Raw genomic sequence first — 24,489 nt, 5'->3', positions numbered from 1 at the left:
ACAGCCCCAGAAAGAGAAAAGTCTCAGAATAAAACCTGTACATGCATAGCTCATTTTATTGGGCTTTGTTTATTACATCTCGCAAATGTTACGCTTTTTACAAACTGAAGGTTTGTGGCAACCCTGTGTCTATTGAGCAAGTCTACCAGCACTATTTTTCCAACAGTATGTGCTCGCTTTGTGTCTCTGTCTCACATTTTGGTAATTCTCACAATATTTTAAACTTGTTGATTATGATTATATCTGTTATGGTGATCTGTGATCAGTGACTTTTGATGGTACAATAGTAAATATTTGGGAGCACCACAAACAGTACCTATATAAGATGGCCAACTTAATCGATAAATGTTGTGCGTATTCTGACTGCTCCACTAACTAGCTGTTTCTAGTCTCTCTCCCTCTCAGAGATTGTTCCCAGAGATACAATTATATTGAAATTAAGCTAATTAATAACCTTACAGTGGCTTCTAATTGTTCAAGTGAAAGGAAGAGTCACACGTCTCTCACTTTAAATCAAAAATAGAAATGATTCAGCTTAGTGAGGAAGGCATGTCAAAAGCTAAGACAGAAGGAAAGCTAGGCTTCTTGTGTGAAACAGCTGAGTTGTGAGCAAAAAGGAACTTGAAGGAAATTAAAAGTGCTACTGCAGTGAACACATAAATGGTAAGATATGAAAATAGCCTTCTTGCTGATATGGAGAACATTTTTGGTGATCTAAATAGAAGATCAAAGCAACCACAACATGCCCTTGAGCCAAAGCTAATCCAGAGCAAGGCTCTAACTCTCTTCAATTCAGTGAAGGCAGAGAGAGGTGAGGAAGCTGCAAAAGAAATGTTTAAAGCTGGCAGAGGTTGATTCATAAGGTTTAAAAAAGCAGCTCTATCCATAACAGAAATGTGCAAGGTAAGCAGCAAGTGCTGATATAGTAATTACAACAAGTTATCCAGAAAATCTGGCCAAGATAATTGATGAAGGTGGATACACTAAACAAGAGATTTTTAATGTAGACAAACAAAACTGACTTCTTTTTTAAAAATTTTTAAGTTCTGGGATACGTGTGCAGAACCTGCAGGTTTTTTACATAGGTATACATGTGCCATGGTGGTTTGCTGCACCCATCAACCCATCACCTAGGTTTTAAGCCCTGCATGCATTAGGAATTTGTCCTAATGCTATCCCTCTACCTGCCCCCAACCCTGACAGGCCCTGGTGTGTGTTGTTCCCCTCCCTGTGTCCATGTGTTCTCATTATTCAACTTCCACTTATGAATGAGAACATGCAGTGTTTGGTTTTCTGTTCCTGTGTTACTTTGCTGAGAATGGCGGTTTCCAGCTTCATCCATGTCCCTGCAAAGGACATGATCTCATCCTTTTTTATGGCTGCATGGTATTCCATGGTGTATATGTGCCATATTTTCTTCATCCAGTCTCTCACTTATGGGCATTTGAGTTGGTTTCAGGTCTTTGCTATTGTAAATAGTGCTGCAATAAACATATGTGTGCATGTGTCTTTATAGTAGAATGATTTATAATGCTTTGGGTATATACCCAGTAATGGGATTGCCAGGTCAAATGGTATTTCTGGTTCTAGATCCTTGAGGAATCACCACACTGTCTTTCACAATGGTTTAACTAATTTACACCCCCACCAACAATGTAAAAGTGTTTGTATCTCTCCACATCCTCTCTAGCATCTGTTGTTTCTTGGCTTTTTAATGATCGCCATTCTAATTGGCATGAGATGGTATTTCACTGTAGTTTTGATTTGCATTTCTCTAATGACCAATGATGATGAGCTTTTCTTCATATGTTTGTTGGCCACATAGATGTCTTCTTTTAAGAAGGGTCTGTTCATATACTTTGCCCACTTTTTGATGGGGTTGTTTTTTTCTAAATTTATTTAAGTTCCTTATAGATTTTGGGTATTAGACCTTTGTTAAATGGACAGATTGCAAACATTTTCTCCCATTCTCTGGGTTGCCTGTTCACTCTGATGATAGGTTGTTTTTTGTTTTTGTTTGTTTGTTTGTTTTTTGCTGTGCAGAAGCTCTTTAGTTAAATTAGGTCCCATTTGCTTTTGTTGCCATTGCTTTTGGTATTTTAATCATGAAGTCTTTGCCCATGCCCATGTCCTGAATGGTATTGCCTAGGTTTTCTTCTAGGGTTTTTATGGTTTTAGGTCTTACATTTAAGTCTTTAATCCATCTTGAGTTGAGTTGTGTATAAGATGTAAGGAAGAGGTCCAGTTTCAGTGACAAAAGTGCCTTCTATTGGAAGATATCATCTAGGACTATCATAGCTAGATAGATGTCAAAGCCTAGCTTCAAAACTTCAAAGGACAGGCTATCTTGTTAGGAGCTAATGCAGCTGGTGACTTCAAGTTGAAGCCAGTGTTCATTGACCATGTTGAAAATCCTGGGATCATTAAGAATTATGCTAAATCTACTCTGCCTATTCTTTAGAAATAGAGCAACAAAGCCTGAATGACAGCACATCTGTTTACAGCATGGTTTACTAAATATTTTAGCTCACTGTTGAGACTTACTTCTCATTAAAAAGATTCTTTCAAAAATTACTGCTCATTGACAATTGACCTGGTCACCCAAGAGCTCTGATAGAGATGTGCAAGGAGATTCATGTTGTTTTCATGCCTGATTACACAATGTCCATTTTGCAGCCCATGCATCAAGGAGACATTTCAACTTCAAGTCTTATTTAAGAAATATATTTTGTGAAGTTGTAGCTGCAATATATAGTGATTCTTCTGAGGGATATGGGAAAAGTCAGTTGAAAACCTCCTGGAAAGAATTCTCCATTCTAGATGTCATTAAAGATATTTGGGATTCAAGGGAGGAGTTCAAAGTATTAATAGGAGCTTGGAAAAAGTTGATTCCAACCCTCACAGATGATTTTGAGGGGTTCAAGACTTCAGTGGAGAAAGTCACTCCCAATGTGGTGGAAATAGCAAGAGAACTAAAATTAGAAGTGGAACATGAAGGTGTGACTGAATTGCTGCAATCTTATAATAAAACCTGAACAGATGAAAAGTTGGTTCTTATCAATGAGCAAAGAAAATGGTCTCTTAAGATGGAATTTATGTCTGATGAAGATGCTGTGAACCCTGTTGAAATGACAACAATGGATTTCGAATATTACTTAGTTGATAAAGCACCAGTAGAGTTTGAAACGATTGACGACATTAATTTTGAAAGAAGTTCTAATGTAGGTAAAATGCTATTAAATGTTATCACATGCCACAGGGAAATATTTCATAAAAGGAAGAGTTGACCAACGCAACAAATTTCATTGTCTTATGACCCTCCACCAGCTGAAAGATTATGATTTACTGAAGGCTCAGAGGATTGTTAGCCTATTTTAGCAATAAAATATTTAATTAATGTATGTGCATTTATTTAGACACAGTGCTGTTGCACATTTAACAGACCACAGTACAGTGTAAACACAACTTTTATATACACTGGTGTATTACTCTATTCTCACATTGCTATAAAGTACTACCTGAGACTGAGTAATTTATAAATAAAAGAGGTTTAGTTGGCTCACAGATTCACAAGCTGTACAGGAACTATGGCTGCATAGGCCTCAGGAAACTTTCAATCACGGCAGAAGGTAAAGGGGAAGCAGGGACATCTTCACATGACAGAAGAGAGAGAACATGGAGGGTGCTATACACTTATAAATAAACAGATCTCATAAAAACTCACTCACTATCAAGAGAATAGCAAGTGGGAAATCCACCCCCATTATCCAATCACCTCCCACCAGACCCCTCCCCCAACAGTGGGGATCACAATTCGACATGAGATTTGGGCAGAGACAAAATTCAAACCATATTATTCTGCCCCTTGCCTCTCCCAAATTTCGTGTCCTTCTCACATTTCAATATACAATCATGTCTTCCCAACAGTCCCCCAAAGTCTTAACTCATTCCAGCATTAACTCAAAGTCCACAGTCCAAAGTCTCATCAGAGACGAGGCAAGTCCCTTCCACCTACGAGCCTGTAAAATCAAAACGAGTTAATTACTTCCAAGATAAAATGGGGGTACTGGCATTGGCTAAATATTCCCATTCTAAAGGGGAGGAATTGGTTAAAACAAATGGGGTACAGTTTCCATGCAAGTCCAAAACCCAGCAGGGCAGTTGTTAAATCTTAAAGCTCCAGAATAATCTCCTTTGACTCCATGTCTCACATCTAGGCAACACTGATGCAAGGGGTGGGCTCCCACGGATTTTGGACTGCTCTGTCTCTGTGACCCTACCCTGTGGCTGCTTTCACAAGCTGGCATTGAGTGCCTGCAGCTTTTCTAGGTCCATGCTGCAAGCTGTTGGTGGATCTACCATTCTGGAGTCTGCAGGATGGTGGCCTTCTTCTTACAGCTCCACTAGTCAGTGACCCAGTGAGGACTTTGTCTGGGGGCTCCAACTCCACATTTCCCCTCTGCACTGCCCTAAAAGAGGTTCTCCATGAGGGCTCTGCTTCTGCAGCAGACTTCTCCCTGGACATCCAGGCATTTTCATACATCTTCTAAAATCTAGGCAGAGGCTCCCAAGCCTCAACTCTTGCCCTCTGCACACCCACAGGCTTAAGATCATGGAAAGTCACCATGGCCTATGGCTTGCAGCCTCTGGAGCTGAAGCCTGAGACATATCTGGGCCCCTTATAGTCACAGCTGGAGCTGGAGCAGCTGGGATGCAGGGATCAGTGTCCTGAGGTTGTGCAGGGCAGCAGAGCCCTGCCTGCCCAAGAAACCACTCTTCCCTCCTAGGCCCCTGGCCCTCTGATGGAAGGGGCTGATGCAAAGATCTCTAAATGTCTTTGAGGCATTTTACCCATCCTTGGCTATCAACATTTGCTTCCTCTTTACTTATGCAAATTTCTTCAGTCAGCTTCAATTCCTCATCAGAAAATGGGTTCTTTTTTTTTCTACCACATGGCCAGGCTGCAAATTTTCCAAACTTTTATACTGTGCTTGCCTTTTAAATATAAGTTTCAGTTTCAGATTATCACTTTGCTCATGCATAACACAAGTGATCTTGGATCCAATTCCCAAAAAGTTCCTAATTTCCATCTGAGACTTCCTTAGCCAGGATGTCATTGCCTGTATCACTATCAGCATTTTGGTCACAACAATTTAACAAGTCTCTAGGAAGTTCCAAACTTTCCCTCATCTTCCTCTTTTCCTCTGAGCCCTCCAAACTGTTCCAACCTCTGCCCATTACCCAGTTCTAAAGTTGCTTCTATATTTTCAGGCATCTTTATAGCAAAGTCTCACCCCAGTACCAACTTTCTGTATTAGTCTGTTCTTACAATGCTGTAAAGAACTACCTGAGATGGGGTAATTTATAAAGAAAAGTTTAATTGACTCTCAGTTCTGTAGGCTGTATAGGAAGCATGGCTGGAGAGCCCTCAGAAAACTTTCAGTCATGGTGAAAGGTGAAGGGGAAGCAGGTACGTCTTCACTTGCCAGAGCAGGAGAGAGAGAACAGAAGGTGCTACACACTTTTAAACAACCAGATCTCATGAGAACTCATTCACTATCACAAGAACAGAAAGGGGGAAATCCGCTCCCAAAATTCAATCACATCCCAACAGGCCCCTCCTCCAACATTGGGGATCACAATTCCACATGAGATTTGGGAGGGGACACAAATCCAAACTATATCTACTGGGAAACCAAAAACTTCACATGACCGACTTTATTGTGATATTCACATTATTGTGGTGGTCTGGAATGGAACCTACAGTATCTCTGAGGTATGCCTGCAGTATGTTCAGGCACCCAGAGTCAGCAATCAGCTCACAAAGTTGTCCTATTCTCTGTGGCCCTGGTTCCCCAGGGTGATCCCTACATACCATTAGAAGCATGAAGGTAATAGAGAGGACTAGGGTTTTCCGAGCCTGTGGATGTGCACCAGAGGGGGCCCCAGATTCTTTTGTGCCAGCTTAGCTCTGCAAATCCTATACATAACTGTGAGGTGAAGAGATAGCCCTACAAATGATGGATTCATTTTCTGTCACCCTGTGAAATGAAAGTATAAGACATAAATATTATTGAACCATAGTAAAATTAAGAAAACAACCTTTCTTTTACAACCAAGTGTATGCACTGAGATTCATTCTCACTCCTTATTGCCAGCAAGTATTACTGTATTTTTTTTACCAAAAGTCTAATTCAGGTTAATCTTCCAGTGTTACCAGTTGTCTGATCACCAGTATTATTAGTTCCTTAATAAAGTATCTTTAATCCTCCACCATTGTCAGCTTAACAAATACTGAACTCCTTGGCATAGACTTTTATCACCACCCGGTCCTACCTACATATGCAGCCCATCTCATAACACCCTCTAGTACAACTCCCCACATCATTAAACTTCTCCTCACTCCCACTCATGCAATATACTTTCTGACTTCACGGACTTTTCTGTGCTATTTCCCTTCCTAGAATGTCCTTCTTCCTTTCCCAGAACTGCATTGTGTGATCCTAGAGCGTCTAACAAACTCCTATTCATCCATCAAGAACCAGCATCAAAATTACCTCATTTGTAAAAGTTTTACTATTATGCCCAGGCAAAGCAGAGTTAGTGTAGCTATTCCTTCGTTCGTGTCTCCATAGCATATTTTTATATTTCAGTTCTAACCCTTCTCATAAAGCATTATAATTATTTATTTATATGTCTCTCCCTCTTAAAATTCTGGGCTCCATAAGGGCAATGCATTCATCAAGATTGGTATGATGATTGTTAAAATACTGGCTCCCAATGAATCATGCCTTTCTGTAATCCTCTCCCACATTGACTTAAAGTTTTGCTATATGATTTGGTTTGGGACAAATTATTGCCAATAGAACACTGGCAAAAACAAGAAATGGGGAAAGGATTCCCTATTTAACAAATGGTGATGGGAAAACTGGCTAGCCATATGTAGAAGGCTGAAACTGGATCCCTTCCTTACACCTTATACAAAAATTTAAAAAGATGGATCAAAGACTTAAATGTTATACCTAAAACCATAAAAACCCTGGAAGAAAACCTAGGCAATACCATTCAGGACATAGGCATGGGCAAGGACTTCATGTCTAAAACACCAAAAGCAAGGGCAATAAAAGCCAAAATTGACAAATGATATCTAATTAAACTAAAGAGCTTCTGCACAGCAAAAGAAACTACCATCAGAGTGAACAGGCAACCTACAGAATGGGAGAAAATTTTTGCAATCTACTCATCTGACAAAGGCTAATATCCAGAATCTACAAAGAACTCAAACAAATTTACAAGAAAAAAAAACAACCCCATCAAAAAGTGGGTGAAGGATATGAACAGACACTTCTCAAAAGAAGACATTTATGCAGCCAACAGACACATGAAAAAATGCTCATCATTACTGGCCATCAGAGAAATGCAAATCAAAACCACAATGAGGTACTATCTCACACCAGTTAGAATGGCGATCATTAAAAAGTCAGGAAACAACAGGTGCTGAAGAGGATGTAGAGAAATAGGAACACTTTTACACTGTTGGTGGGACTGTAAACTAGTTCAACCACTGTGGAAGGCAGTGTGGCGATTCCTCAAGGATCTAGAACTAGAAATACCATTTGACCCAGCCATCCCATTACTGAGTATATACCCAAAGGATTATAAATCATGCTTCTATAAAGACACATGCACACATATGTTTATTGCAGCACTATTCACAATAGCAAAGACTTGGAATAAACCCAAATGTCCATCAATGATAGACTGGATTAAGAAAATGTGGCACATAAACACCATGGAATACTATGCGGCCATAAAAAAGGATGAATTCATGTCCTTTGCAGGGACGTGGATGAAGCTGGAAACCATCATTCTCAGCAAACTATCCCAAGGACAAAAAACCAAACACCACATGTTCTCACTCATAGGTGGGAATTGAACAACGAGAACACTTGGACACAGGAACGGAAACATCACACACTGGGGCCTGTCGTGGGGTGGGGGAAAGGGGGGAGGGATAGCATTAGGAGATATACCTAGTGTAAATGACGAGTTAATGGGTGCAGCACAGCAACATGGCACATGTATACATATGTAACAAACCTGCATGTTGTGCACATGTACCCTAGAACTTAAAGTATAATAAAAAAATGCTTATGAATAGAAACTTGCCTTTCTTCTTGAAAGTCTTGGCTAGCATGCTGGAGACACATGGCTCTGCAAATTCTTCATCCCGGACCAGCCAGCTTCCATATGACTTGCCAACTGACCATAAATCCATGAGTGATCCTGGCCAGTGCCTAGAGGAGAAAAGATGACCTATTTCTGTGGAGCCTTGTCTAAATTGCTAGCACACAGATTAGTTTTAGTCTTATGTCACTATGTTTAAGGTTATTCATCATAGAGCTAGACTGATACAGTTGACTGAATGCTTTAACAAGCATTTAGAGCATCTTAGTGGCTTAACACAATGACATTTATGTCTTGCTAAGTCACAGTCCAGTGTAAGTTGACGGTGGTGGGAAGAATCATTCAGGAACCCAGGCTCATTTCTTCTTAAGATTCCTCTCTCTTCTAAGTCCTTGGAGTCTTTCATCTTTTTTTTTTTGAGATGGGGTCTCGATCTGTTGCCCAGGCTGGAGTGCAGTGGCACAATCTTGGCTCACTACAACCTCTGCCTCCCAGGTTTAAGCGATTCTTCTGCCTCAGCCTCCCGAGTAGCTGGGACTACAGACGTGCGCCACTACGCCAGTCTAATTTTTGTATTTTTAATAGAGACGGGGTTCACCATATTGGACAGGCTGGTCTCAAACTCCAGACCTCATGATTCGCCCGCCTCAGCCTCCCAAAGTGCTGGGATTACAGGCATGAGCCACTGCACCCATCTGGTCCCTGAAGTCTTATTCATTTCTGCAGCAGATGGGAAACAGAAAGAGAATCATACCAGTATATATTTGTAGGGTGGTTCTGAAGGAGGCATGTAACATATCCACCTTCATTCTGCTAGCCAGAACATGATACAGGAGACTGGAAAATGCCATCCATCTGTGTGCCCTGAAAAAGGAGAACATATTAGTAAGGACTAACAGTCACTGCCACAGGCAGAAATATTTGATTGCACTGTGTATGTTCCCCAGTGCCTAGCAAAATGCCTGGTTTATAATAAATGCTTAGTAGATGCTTATGGAATGAGTGGGTGAAATAGTGATGTTGTAGTGCCTATTTAAGATTAGGTGTAAGAATTAAGCATGAAGGACATTTATCTCATCCAAGCTCATCTCTTAAAATCTTTGAAGCATGAACTTTATGGTAGAGTGCTCACCAACTTAAAAACCAAGGCAACAAATGGATGTTGATGTTTTGCTGTATCTGAATTCCTAATACTGAGATGATGACATAATAGTTTTTTCTTATCCTGAAATTTGTAAGAATTTAAAAATTCAAATTTAAAAGAACAAATTGAAAGTATAGTTAACATTGTCTTCAATTCCTCATATCTTCGTGTATGTATGTGTATACATATATACACACATTATATTTTAAATATATATAATATTAGTGCACTATCCAAGTTGCCACTAACTTCAGCACTATTATATGAAATATGAGTAACGTAGTTAGAAATTCATACAGTATTATCATACAATATAATTTGTACTGTAATGTATAAGTATACTGTTAAAAAGCCAAAAAGTTCTTATTCTGTTATTAATCATTTAAATTTCAGAGCACTTTCATTCTCCTATCAGGTATAAAATTCTAGAATTCTTCAATTCTCTATTATAACATACACATTAGAGGTATCCTTCATTTTTCTCTACTTACTCATCAGTCAAATAAATATACATCTAGCTTCCTTAATCAAACTTCCAAGAATAGTCCCTTCTTTATTTTATTTTACCTGAGAAATGGGAACGTGTGTAAACAGACCGTAAGGTATAGTCTCTGAACACCAAGCATCTAAGCAGAGAAGATGCAGTGGGGTCCAGGCAGCCTTTAACCCACTGAGCCACAGGGTTGGACATGAGGGGACAACCGGAAGCCTCCCATTATGTACTAATATCATCTTCACTGTTTGCCAATTATACTTCATTAATATGTTTTCAGGTAAACAGTGTTTAATTTCTCCAAGCATTGTAATGTGTAATGCACACAAAAGGATTGAGTTAATTATTATCACGTTGACCCGAAAGAGTATCTTAGATTATCAAGCCTACTAGCAGAAGCTTTAGAGAAAGGGATAGCTTATAGGAATATTTTGGTGAGAAAGAGAAGAGGTGAGATGTGTCACAGGAGTGTGCATTGCAAGTCATGGCCATGAAGGGTCACCAGAGAGCAGGAGGAAGACCCTAGACACCCGAAGGGTGGCACCAGGACCCCTATGATCCTGGCCATGCCATCCTCCAGAGAAAATGAAACACTCAGAATCACAGGGGCAAGTACAAAGAAACCCTAGAGATCACAAGCTAATTGGGCAAGTGGAAGGCAGAATATGGAGACGGTGCTGTTGGTTGAGAACAAGGCATATGTGGAATAGAGACAAGAAGTAAAGCAAAGAGTGGGACACAGTATGAGTGGGGTTGGTTAGACTTATTCATTGACATACTTATTCTTTGGTTCAGATTGTAGACTTTTTTTAGAGGCAGGGTTTTGCTCTGTCACCCAGGCTGAAGTTAAGTGGCATGATCATGGCTTCACTGCAGCCTCCAACTCCTGGATTCAAGCATCCTCTTGCATCAGCCTCCCAAGTAGTTGGAACTACAAGCGCGCACCACAACATCCTCCTAATTTTTTAATGTTTTTAGAGACAAGGACTTACTGTGTTGCCCAGGCTGGTCTCAACCTTTATCCTCCTGTCTCAGCCTCCCAAAGTGCTGGGATTACAGGCATGAGCCACAGCGCCCAGCAAATCCTAGACATTTTTCCCCCCAACATTGCCCTTAAATGTTTCCAGGGTATACTTTCTGAGCTTACCTATAATATTAACTTGTCAATTCAGTGAAGGGAAAGTAACCCAGTTAAATCAAGGAAAAGATTTTTTTACAGCATGTATCTGTGGCTTGTACACAGTTTGTACTTTTGACTGGCTATTTTGATGTTGTTAGAAATAGTAAGGATCAACTTCTAGAAATACTGGATATTAGAAACTGTTTTGATGACAGTGGTATCACTCTGAAGTTAGAGATATAGCCCATCCCTGGTTTCCTCACTATTCAATTCACTTGCAATAGGACTCTGCAGAACAGATTAACAGTACATTGTTCTGTAATTCTCTGGTTACTCTAACAGGGTCGGGGTAAATTTGTAAAGAAATGCAAACCAGCTTGAGGCAGCACTGCCCAATTTGATCAAAACTAAATGCAACCATCGTGGGTTCAAGTTTGGTGGTCCAAAACATTGGAATGTTTCAAAGACATCTAATGCAATGCCAGTGTTGTTTTATTTGGTTTGGGGTTTGCTATCCCTTTATGTTAAACAGGAGTTCAGAAAAATTGCACAAAAGACTCACTGTCTGTTTCTATGAATGCCTACATACTCAGTAGCCAATGTTACTGATAAATGAAAACATCAAATATACATGAACAAAGTCTTTACTCACCTATCTCCAGACTAAGAGGAAGCCGAGGATGAAGCACACTTGATCTTTATTTAGCATCCTACCTAACAATAGAAATTCTATCTTATGAAGTTGATTCTGAGCCTCATATTCACCTGTATTCTCCTGCAGTGTCCCATGTAGTACCTGTGTCAAGTACCTGTATCAAGCCTCTCTTTGAGGCTAGACCGGAAGTTGCATTTAGCACTATCCAGACCTTTCTAAGGAAGATACAGGAATTATACACTCTCTCTGAACCCTGGAGAAAGATATTACACTATAAACCAGGAGGAGGAGAAATTTAGTTCAGAATCCAGATCTGCAAATTACACATTTGTGATTCACCAAAACATATTCTTCTAATGAACTATTTTTAAATGTTTTGTTTGTTTAGCCCATAGAGCAAAATACAGTCTTGTCAGTCAAGACAGACTTCAAACTGCTTCAGCCCGTTAGAAACGTTTCATTAATAACATGTGTTTACCATTGAGAGAAGTAGGCTTCGTGTGCTAAGATTTTGTTTGTCAGTCATTCATTGGAACCCCACTGTTAATAGCATACAATGGTTTGTGGTTATGCCACAATTTAACCCAGGTTTAAAAATACAAACTAGAGCCCTGGTGGTCTAGAAGGAACAGGGAATAAGTGAAGGATTGGCTCAACCTGCTTTGTGGGCTAGTGGCTTGGAATGCTTTACAAACTAATCAAATTTATTGACTATGATCCCGAAAAAAAAAATCACATGCTAGGGTGTGCATCCTGGTTTGACTGCAGTTTGGTGAGGTTCTGAATGTCTGAAGGGGGAAACAAGGCAACTATTTGGCATTCCTTTTCCCAAAGACAAATTAGAAACAGATATCACAGAATATGAGATTTTTCTTCAGCAGCCTAATAAGAAAAAGAGATTTTCCTCTATAGTTGTAGTTCTATTGTATGTTAAGTATAGAAACAGAATTAGTATTGCACTAGGCCGAATAGGTAATCATAATTCTATTAATTCAGTAGTTTGGGCATCTAGAATTCTAAATACAGCAGACTGAAAAAAAAAAAAGGTTTTGCATGTAATATCAGTTTACCTTAATAGGACTGTCTGAAGAGGACTTGGGATTATACATGCTAGCTATAGTTCATGTATAGCATACATACAACTTGAGGAGAAAAATTTACATTTTACACAGGTCTCTAATGTTCATTTAAAATACAATAAAACATAGTATCTACAATAATCGGTAGAAGGTGCCTTTGTGTTTAATAAGCACTTCAGTTGTGCAGAAGCAAAATGAAGCACAAATAGTGGCTATATAATTTGTTTATGAAATCTCATAGTCATAGAAATAACACCAGGATCCTGAACATTTGTGAAATTGTATATCACATGTGCCTAAAACCAATTTTCCAGTTGCTTACAATTTATACTTTTAAAATATTTGTAGTTCAAAATAAAATAGATCACATTTTGAGAAAATTTAACCCATAAAAAATTATGTTAGGTAGTCATTATCTCTTTACACCTTCCTGGAGGCAGATTTAGTAATTTGAAACATTTTAATGGTTTAAGTTTGTTTTCCTTTCTTTACATCACTTTTTATTTAAGAACATATCTAGAGAAAAAAAACTTTACTATTAAAAGAGCCATTTTCAAAGTTCCGAGTACTTAGAAAGTGAAGAGACAACATCTGTTAAACTCATATATTACATTTTCAAAAGCGAAAGTTGGCATTCACTTAGTCCGCAAGTATACACTGTGCGCATACTCTATGTGCAGCAATATGTCAGGGACAACGAAGGCCACAAAGATGAATAAAAACAGACCTACCTTCGAGGAGCTAGTATACAAACAATTAATGGTTCTTAAATTCTTCGGTGTCTGACAGAGTAACATTTCGATCTCTCATTTTTACATGATTCTTAATTTAGAATTTTTAATGCAAAATCATGATTTTGCATGATTCTTAGAAATATTTCCTATGATACTTTTGTTTTAGTAGGACTTTGCATATAACCAAGTTTTTCTATAATTAACTATGATGAAAATATAAAAAGGGCACAAACGTACTTTGGGTAATTGGACCTTTCTCCAGGAAACTGGAGACAACACAGCTAGATGATGAACCCGGGTGGAGGCTGCTGGAGGTGCTAAGCAGCAAAACGACCCTTGACATCCAGGCTGAAGGAAAAGCTTCCAGAAACTGTGTCCTCTGCTTAAACTCTGACCAGACCACAAATACAGTCCACTTTAATCTTTACTTCTAGCTGGTCTACCATAAAACAGCATTTTGAGGTTGTGAAATGTTTAATAATATGATAGACATTTATTTTGTCTTATGAGGAAAATAATCATTTCACCAAATCACTTTAGAGCCAAGATTTTTTAAAATATGCCTTATTTACAAGATTTCACATAGTAAATTCAATTTGCCGAGGAATCTCCATTCATTCACGTTATTACACAGAGAGCTGTAATTTACTTTGCTTGTCTGCTTTTTCCAACATAAATCTTACACTGGATTTTTAATTCTAGCATTAAGTATTAGACATTAAAATAATACTATCTCATGACCTGATTTTCTTTAAATAAAAATATCACTGATTACAGACTCTTATAACTCAGGGCCTGAGAAAATTCTTAAAATAATAACTTTCACTGCCATCCTCACTGTGCTGTTGAAAACTGAACATCGATTTTCTGATTTATTATTTTCAGAACACTGGTGGTTTCCTGAAGGAACCTATGGCTAGTGTCAATTTTACATGGATATTATACAGTACTCTTATTGTACTAACCATTTTGGTAATATTTTCATATTGTTTCAATCAACAGATGGTAATTTCTATGACACTCTGAGGGTAACTATTGTTTTTCCAACACTACAATTACAAAGGGAAAGTTGAAAAAATATATTAAGGCTTCTAGGAGTTTGATTCAAACAGCTCAATAGTGCTGGGAATCCCAGTCTTTCTGTTCATGGAACTGGATCACCTTTTAAAGCTTAGTCTAACATTGTTCTTACCTTATAGCTTTGCCTAATTAAACTAAAAACATCCATTCATCAAAAGACATTAAAAGACTAAAAGGGCAAACTACAAAGTGGGAAATTTTATATGTCTATATATAATGTGTATATAGAGAGAGAATGTTACATATAGAGTACCAAAAACACTCTTATCTAGCACATATAAAGAACTCCTGCAAATCAATAGGAAAAATGTAGACAACTCAACAGAGGAATAGGTAAAATACTTGAACAGGTACTTCATAAAGAAAGACATTCAAATGGCCAATAAACATATTTCCATATTCTCAAGTTCATTAGCCATCAAGGAAGTGCAAATTAAACCACAATGAAATACCACAAAACAACCTCTAGTCTGGCTAAAACAATAAAGACAAAAAATTCCAAATGTTGGCAAAGATACAAAGCAACTCAAATCTTTATGCAAAACTGGTAGTGATGTGGATTGATACAACCATGTTGGAAAACTGGCAGTATCAACGAATCTTTCTTTAGGTATACATAGACATATATTCAACAAAAATACATATTTGAGTTTACCAAAAGACTTAACTGGAATGTTTATAGCAGCACTTTTGTAATAGCTCCAAACAAAACTGGAAATGATCAAGATGTCTACCAACAGTAGAGTGTATAAATAAACTGTGCCATATTTACTCAATAGATTTTATAATACATCTGTGAGAATGAACAGTCTACAAGCATACGCAACAATAGGATAAATCTTGCAAACAAAATATTCAACAAAAAATGTCAGGCACAAAAGAATACCTAATGTATTCATGTAAATTACACAAAGAGTAATTTGCTTAATTAATTTACAAAATTGAGCTATACTGTTAGAAATCAAAATAATGACTAATCTTGACTAGAAAGGAGCATAGGAGGGTTTCTAGGGTATTGGTTATGTTTGTTTGCTTGTTTGTTTTGTCTGTTTGTTTTATATGGTTGTCAGTTTCAGAGATCTGTTCAGTTTGTGAAAAATTCATCAAGGTGTGCATAAGATAAATATACATTTCAATATGTATTTTTATGTCCATTAGTTTTTATAATAACTTTGTCTCTTCATATTGCTTAGGAAAATCGTTGTGATAGATCTTATATGTATCATAGTAATAATCATGAAAAACGAGCTTGATCACTAACAAAATGAAACATACAGGCATCTAGTTCATTTCTTCTTTAGCTAGCTTGCTTCCTCCTTTTCTTGCTTTTATTTATTTACTTAGTGAAAGGGAACCATTAAACATGCTTTGTCTAATTTTTGGAAACAACGTTGTACCAACTCTCCTAGGGAGATAGTGTAGTTAGCTAGACCTTCACATACTGGCTGCTGTTTAAAACCAAGGCAGAGCTGGGCACGGTGGCTCACGCCTGTAATCCCAGCACTTTGGGAGGCCAAGGCAGGCGGATCACGAGGTCAGGAGATCGAGACCATCCTGGCTAACACGGTGAAACCCCGTCTCTACTAAAAAACACAAAAAATCAGCCAGGCATGGTGGCAGGCGCCTGTAGTCCCAGCTACTCGGGAGGCTGAGGCAGGAGAATGGTGGGAACCCGGGAGGTGGAGCTTGCAGTGAGCTGAGATCGTGCCACTGCACTCCAGCCAGGCAACAGAGCAAGACTCCAACTCAAAAAAAAAAAAAAAAAAAAAAAAAAACCAAGGCAGAAGTGAAAGCAGATTCTTGTGGTGAAGGATATGACAAAGGAGAAGCAGGGCTGAAATATAAATATTTTCTACTTATTTCTACTCCTTGACAAGACTAACACCCTTATTCCACAAAAAATCTTTAGCACCTTAACACAGGGAATCTACAAAATTAATGCTTTCTTACTCAATGGACCTACTTAATCTACTCTGCACAAAGATAAGTAATAATGCACAGAAAGGCAAGGCATAAAAAATTAATATACTTTTTTTCAAGTTTTATAACAAAAGCAATTGAGCAGAACATCTACTACTCTATCATTATTTAATCTGACAATGGGTTTCATGAAAATTCAAATAGTTAAGTCCAATGTCACAATCACATTTCAGGGAAAGACATTCATATGTCCTTAATCCCTGGAGGTACTGACAGAATGTCGTGGTGATGAGTGTTGGTTTGGCATGATTAGAGATTTCATACTGCCTTTAAATGTCTTTATCCACAAATTCCTCTCACTTGGGTCTTTTGAGTGGTTAAGTAGAGACCTGTTTCTACATCCAAAAGTCAAAATAATAGTACTGATTTTTCAAAAAAAGATCTTACTGTTTTAAGAATAAACCTAGAAATTAAAAATTAGGAAAATAAAAAGTATCTTTGACATTTCTTGTAGTCCAAAATGGCTACAAACATCCTTATGTTATTCAGCTATTGCATAAATGTAGGTGACACTAACACTAAGACAAACCCAAAAATTGCAGTGGCTGGACATAATAAGAGTTTATTTTTCACTTATTTGAAATGTTGGTGTTGAGCTAGGGATGGCGACTGATTTTCTTCCACATGGTGATTGAGAGACCTAGGATCCTTCCATTAGATCCACCACCACAGGACCTGATCTCCATTATCCACAATAAGCTGCGGGAAAGGGAAACAGTGTAAAAGACATATCTTCTGCTTAAAAGCCATCCCTGAAATGAACCATACCTTCTGCTCATAGTCCATCATAGAGAACTAAACATATGGCTGCCTCAAGATGCAAAGAGAAGAGCTTAGGAAATGTGGTTTAAGGGGCATTTGGCCATCTGTGCCATAACTGTCTTCACCCAAACATCAATAGTGAATTTTAACATCAGACAAGATGATATGGAAACTAAGTCTTGATACTCCAGCTAAATATGGAAGGGGAAGTACCTCAAGGAAAGGTAGAGGTTAGAATAAGAAATTTGTGGCTGATTATGATTGTTCTCCTCTACTTAAGATCAGGTGAAATATTCATAGCAATGTATTCATTAATATGAACCCAACAAGTATTCATAGAACATCTATTAAATGCCAGGCATGGACCTTGGCTCTATGGATAGAACAGCAAACAAAATATACAAACTCCCTGTCCTTATGAAGCATACATATTAAAGCAGGAATCAAAAAATTAGCAAATACGCAAATAGATAGTGTCATGTAGGAATACAGGCTATGATGAAAAGTAAAAGTAAGAGGATTGTGAATGACAGAAGTCATATTTTTTCAATAGGGAGGTCAGACAAGAACACTCCAGGGAGGTGAGGGAGTAGCTGGGTAGGATACCTAGGTGAAAAGCAAGGCCCTCAAGTGAAAGAAAGTTTGATCTTTCCAAGAAGCAGCAGAGTCACTGATTCCATTTTAATAGCGCTGCATGGGCCAATTCATGCAGGGCTCTAAGGAAAGAAGCATGGGAAGTGAAAGAAAGATGGATTTTAGTGCTAAAAGACATGATTCAAAAATAGAGTCTGCCACTTACCTCTGGAATTATTTTTTAGCAAATCATTTGACCTCTGATTTTTTCATTAGCAAAATGAGTATACCCACCTCACTGAATTGTGATGAGGTTTATATGAGATAACACACGTAAGTCATTACTACTGCATAGCACACAGCAGACATTCATTAAATATTAATCATTCATCCTTTTACACATAGTCCTGAGGTAGTGAGTTTAAGAAAAATCTCGTTTGCCTCTTTTCATTCTTTCTCAAGATGGGAAACTTTTATGCCTTATCCATCATGAATTTGTGAAATTCTTTTCCTATCTCAGAGAGCTGGTCTTGCTTCACAATGATGAAGATGATGACAAGGAGAGAGTAATCAGCTATTCTAGAAGATAACGATTAATATAGACATCCACCCATTTGTGGACTTTTCCTTTATAGTTTACACCATGTTTATACATTTAAGAATTTGGTTGGGAAAAGTCGGAAGTTCATTGCTATGAACCACAGTTTCAAGGTCAAACTTCTAAGTCAGCCACCTCTCCCATCTCATTCCATCTGTTCTCATTATTCATTCACTTAATTTAAGGGCAGGGTGTGTGGTCACTTGGAGAAGCATTGGTGAAAGATAAGATCATGCAGTTACTTTTTCTTTTCACACTAACCTTTATGGATTCTGTGACTTGAACATGGCCGAGAAATTTCTGCATTCCTTGGCACATCGATTTGGTTTGGTTTAGTCTAAATACATAACTAAAAGCCCTACTGTGTTGCCACTGAAACAGATCTGTATTAGCCCACACACCAGAGTCCGAATCACTTGGTGTGCATTGCTTTACATGCTATTTTGAGAGAACACGCCTTCACTTTTTTTTTTTTTTTTCTTTGAGATAGAGTCTTGCTCTGTTGCCCAGGCTGGAGAGCAGCGGCAGGATCTTGACTCATTGCAACCTCCACCTCCCCAGTTCAAGCAATCCTCCTGCCTCAGCCTCCTGAGTAGCTGAGATTACAGGTGCCCACCACCCCGCCCAGCTACTTTTTGTATATTTAGTAGAGGCAGGGTTTCACCATGTTGGCCAGGCTGGTCTCAAACTCCTGACCTCAGGTGATCCACCTGCCTAGGCCTCCCAAAGTGCTGGGATTACAGGCATGAGCCACAGTGCCCTGCCACGTTTTCCCTTTAGAATCTATTTATCATCATAATGTATACATGTTCTAAATTTGTCTGTTTGACTTAGTCTTTTTGACAGTAATCTCCTCAAACCATTTCTCCCTCTTTTATAAGTCCTCAGATCGTTGGGGCAGATCTCAGCATTTTCCATCTTTAAGGAAGACCCTAGTCACTCTCAAGAGTACAATGCACCACAGGTAATTAAACATTTAAATCTTTTCTTTGCACCTGTAGTCACCTACACCCTAAAGGCCTGGTTGTAAATCTCTTCACAGTAGTTTTATCATGTGAGTAGCATTTGAGATATGTTTATAGAGTTGTTTTGCCTAGATTTTATAATCATGAATTCACCTTACTCGCTTGGAGTGAAATCAGATCTTTCTTTCTCCTTGAACATACCTTTCCTATCTCCAGGTCTCCTATGTTTCAGACACTGAAAAATATGTTGGAGCCACCTCACAGGAACAAACAGACTATCTAAGGGTGTCATCGCAATGGAGGCATTGAGATCTTGAAAATTTGAAAGAATTCTAGCACATTTCTGGCCTCTGTGACGGCAAAAGCCTGTTCTCAGAAAAGAAAGTGACGTTGTTTCCTAGAGAATAGCTTACATTTCAGTCATCAGAAAAGCTCTGTCCAGCTGCTTTCCCCTCTCTCTAGCAGCTCCCTTCGAGCTTTGCCCCTTCTCTCACATCTTACTTCAAGCAAATCCACGCAAAGATGCTTTCAGGAACATCTGCACTCTCTCATGTGGGAAGACAAGCAGAGCGGACATCCTGCAGAAGGAAATACCAGTAAACATTAAAACACCAGGAAAGATCTTTGTTGGGGTATCTATAGACACTGCTCAGGACTAAATAAATTCACAAATATGCCCCACTCCATCTAGCAGGCTACTGAAACCCAATGAATGCTGCAGAAAACCGTATTGCTTTTCACATCTCCAAATGCCAACCTCCACTGTGCTAAGGCAGGGCCTAGATTTCATGGTGCAAGTGAAAAATAAACATTTGCACCAACTTCTGTTTCCAAAAACACCTTTAAATTCCTCATGAATCTTGGACTTCAGTACAGTTGACTGAGAAAGTACTGTGCTTTAAATACTTATTATTTAATAAATATCTTCTAAAAATCAATGAATTTTAGAGTTCAAACGTTACCTTGGAGAATGTTTAGCTTTGGCACATAGTACCTTTTTATAAAGTGGGCAAACTGAATAGCAAAAATATTTTAATGATCATCAACCTAGGGGCTTAGTTATTATGTTTGAATATCTATAAAATACTTATGCTAGGGAACATAAGGAACTGTTTAGAAAGAAGTCAAATTATAATCTCTTGGTCCTAAGCTTAACTAGTTATATTAAATTAGTAAAATACTTCAGTTTTTTTTTAGTAGAGGACTTGAGTTTTATTGAACATCTTCATACTCAATGTAAACATAATTAAAATTAATAACTCAATGTGTTTTCTAAGCTTAACATTTAGAAAGAACATAATAAATAAAATACATTCTAATCATACAATTCTGATGAAATATCAAAGACTATAGAAAAAAATTGAAACAAACTATAGTCATGCAACCAATATAAGCATAGTTAAAATTCTGGTATGCCTACATTGTCTTCTTTGCATTTTTAAAATAATTAAGCTATACATATATTCTTTATTTTGCTCACTTAACACTTTGTCAAAAGCATTGACTTACTGTGGTAGCCAGAGTCCAAGATGTCCCTGAATGATTCCTGCCTCCTAGTATTCACACCCTTGTGAGAAATGGACACTGATTTAAATGTGGCTCCTCCCACGTTCCACCAGGATTGGTCTGTGAGATCAATAGGCTACAATTGACAGTGGCTTCCATAGTGGGTTCTCTATCCCATCTCTCACTCTGAGTGAAACAGGCTGTCATGTTGTAAGGAGCACTACAACGAGGCTCTCATGGTGAGGAACTGAAGCCTCCAGCCAACAGCCATGAAGCCTGCCAAAAACCATATGCATGAGTTTGGAAAAGGCTTCTCCAGCCCCAGTCAAGCCTTGAGAAAACCATAACCCTTGTCAATAGCTTGACTAAAATCTCAGGAGGCATGCTGAGCCAGAACCACCCAATCCTGAGAAATTGGGTGAGATAATATATGTGTGTTGTGTTGTTTTAATTTAATATGTTTTGATGCAATTAGTTGTGCAGCAATAGAAAACTGAAGCACTCACATCTTTAAAGACTATTCATGAAAACAATTTTTAATGGTTGACTAATAGTCTGTTCCACAGATGTATCATGATTTATTTTACTATTCTATTATTGGATATCCAGGTTGATTTCAATGTTTTGCTCCTTTAATTATTGCAGTATACATGTTTTGTATATTGTCTACATCTATGATTAGCTTCATAGCATCTTAGAAGTAAAATTATTAAATAAAATATTAATATTTTAAGGTTCTTGATATTTATTACCATATTGTTTTCCAAATGTATTGTACTAATAATGAGTAGCCCCAAAGAGCTAAATTTTATTGCTCACAAAAGGCAGATCTATGACATGACTAAATTGTATCTGTTTATATCACAAACTGTCCTTGATACATAGTGCTGTGTATTTGATTGCCTCCATTTAAATACTAGTCTAAAAAACAAGTAGATCTTTCTAACCATTTGCTTACTGGTTATGTGTGATGATTCAGCCTGTTCAATACCTACTTATATTTTTCCCTTTATATCTGTTCTCTTCCTGTTTCCTTCTTATCTCAGAAAATAGCACCACCATCCTCCCAGTCTACACTCTACTAATCCAGAAACCTGAGAGTCATCTTAGACCAGCCCCTTCATCACACTCTTCCATACACTCTACCCCATATCTTTACTCCTCCCTCTCCTCTCGGGCCCCATTGCTACTGCCTCACTATCAGCAGTATCAGGACAAATATGCCTTGAGGGAGAAGAATCATCCCATTCCATTCCACCTCTCTCAGAACATGTCTTCTACAGTATACCTGGGCTTTTATTTTACCTTCTACTAGGAAACCCCATACCTGCCCCCACAGATTTCATAGTAGATGTGGCACAGGCTGCAGGACTGAAAGCAAACTCAGACAGCAGCAAAGTGTAGGCTATGAGGAAGAGTAACAGATTGATGATGACGCATCCTGTTCCCATGCCTTTCAGTAGTTGCATGCATTGGAGCATTTTGGTGTTTTGAGGAAGAAAGACAGTAGTTATTCCAGATAATAAAGTTAATTCTTTGTGAATTACTATACATTTTTTCTTTGAGAGAAATGGACAATTACTTAAATGTGGCTTTGCATTAACTAGTAGGATTATCATATCAATTCCTGGCCATCTACTTTGTTAGCTGTAGTTCCTGAAAAGAACTAAATGCAGGTCAAATACAGATTTAAATGTATTTTAAAGATATTTACTGAAATATAGCATGCTTAATGCAGCCTCCCCCCGCCCAGCTGACTAATGCAAAATAGAATAAAGTAAATTTTAAAAGAATGCCTTCTCTAAAGCTAAAAACCAATAGTATGTTTAAGTTCTACTGGCACACAGACAATTGTCACAGTTCAAAAGATGCAGCTTCTGGAGGCTGTTTCTACTTAGCCTAATGTAACGATTATTTGAAGAGACATTCAAAGAGCATATTAGAATAAGATTCCCATTTTGTTTGGTTCTTGTTATCTAAGCGGTCATTTTTCACTCCCGGTTAAAGTTAGCACAGAACATTCTTCAGGACAGCCCCTGCATTCCTAACATATTTCCACAAAAGGCCCCTTGGTTGCAGGCCCCTATCTATGTGACAGAGTATTTTTGTGAGTATTTTATTTAAAAATATTATTCATGGTCATAGCTACTTGTTGTATCAGAGTGCTAAAATCTTTACATACAGTTTCTTATTTCGGCCTCATACCCACACTGCAAGGTATTCATGATTATTGCCCTCTTGCAGGTGAAGAAATTGAAGCTTGTTCATTTGAACAAGTTGATCAAAGTCACAGAGAGACAGAAAGAGGCTGGTTTGACTTTATAGTAAGCTGTCTCAGCCTAGATGCTGTTTCTTCTCTTGTGGCTTGTTGCCTAGTAATCTTGCATCACATTGACTTACGATCTTGATTCTTCTACGATGTCTTCTAGGACTTCAAACAAGTCACTGCACATTAGGGCCCTGATTTATGAAGAAACGTCTTCACAGAGTATTAACTTGGATTTAGCGAATTCTAGTTGCTTCCTGCTCACAGGAGAGGACTGTATATAATATAGTCTGTGCTCTAGTGGTTACACACTCAGTCCCTATTTTTAGTGCCCCCGCAGGTGTACACAACACTGTTTTTACCAGGGAACTGAATTATTAGGGTCTAACCCTCCAAGGGTGTCAGCATTTGCCAGGATGGATGTATAACTTAGTCCACATGAGCTGAAGTTTTACTACACACATGGGAACTTCAGGAATAGCTTCCTGCTCCTTGAAAGTGTATCTTCAGCCCAAACAGCCTTTTCCAGGCCTATTTAGTGGTATTTGTCTAATTATAGGTGTTGAATAACTGTGTCCTTCAAACTAAACTACATTTTAAAATGAGTTTTCATGCCTTAAAGTAATTAAAATAACAGTCCATGTTGAATCATTCCTATAGTAAACTGTCCCAGTGCCCTTGTTTTCCTCCTTTCCTTTCTTTCTCTTGCCCTCCCCACCCCCACCTGATTTATTTTCTTCTGCAGAATTTTGGTGTCTAAAGGAAGCTAATTGGTAGTTATTCCAATAATAAAGTTAGCTCTTTGTTAATTATCATAAAATTTTTCTTGGGGAAAAATGAATACTCTCCTAAATTTGACTTTGGATTATCTGGTAGGATTTCTATATCAGTTCTGGACAATCTATTTTGTTGGCTAAAGTTTCCTAAAAGAATAAGGGCATATAAAATACAAATTTAAAATAACATTAATAAAGTCTAATACTTGAGTAGCATTTTGAGGTTTTCAAAGCACTTTTATAAATATTAAATCACTTAATCCTATAACAACCTTTTGTGGAAGGAAACAAACTTTCATTAAACATTTATTTCAAGTTAGATATTATGTCAGTGCTTTGCCTTTACACTCTGACTTCATCTTTATGACAGTCCTTCTAGGCATGTATTATCTCCATTTCATAAATGATGAAACTGAGGCTCAAATAAGTTAAATATCTTGTCTAGTATCACACAGCTTTAGGATTTCAGCTGAGAATATTGAGACCCCAAATCCAGAGTCTGCACCTGACATTCCAACCTGCTAGGGTGGTTTCCAGTGTCATTCCCAAAGAACACAGTCAAAGCCATGGG

This window comes from Symphalangus syndactylus, chromosome 4 (genome assembly GCF_028878055.3).
Source record: "Symphalangus syndactylus isolate Jambi chromosome 4, NHGRI_mSymSyn1-v2.1_pri, whole genome shotgun sequence".
Taxonomy (NCBI): domain Eukaryota; kingdom Metazoa; phylum Chordata; class Mammalia; order Primates; family Hylobatidae; genus Symphalangus; species Symphalangus syndactylus.
This window is presented reverse-complemented; position numbering follows the sequence as displayed.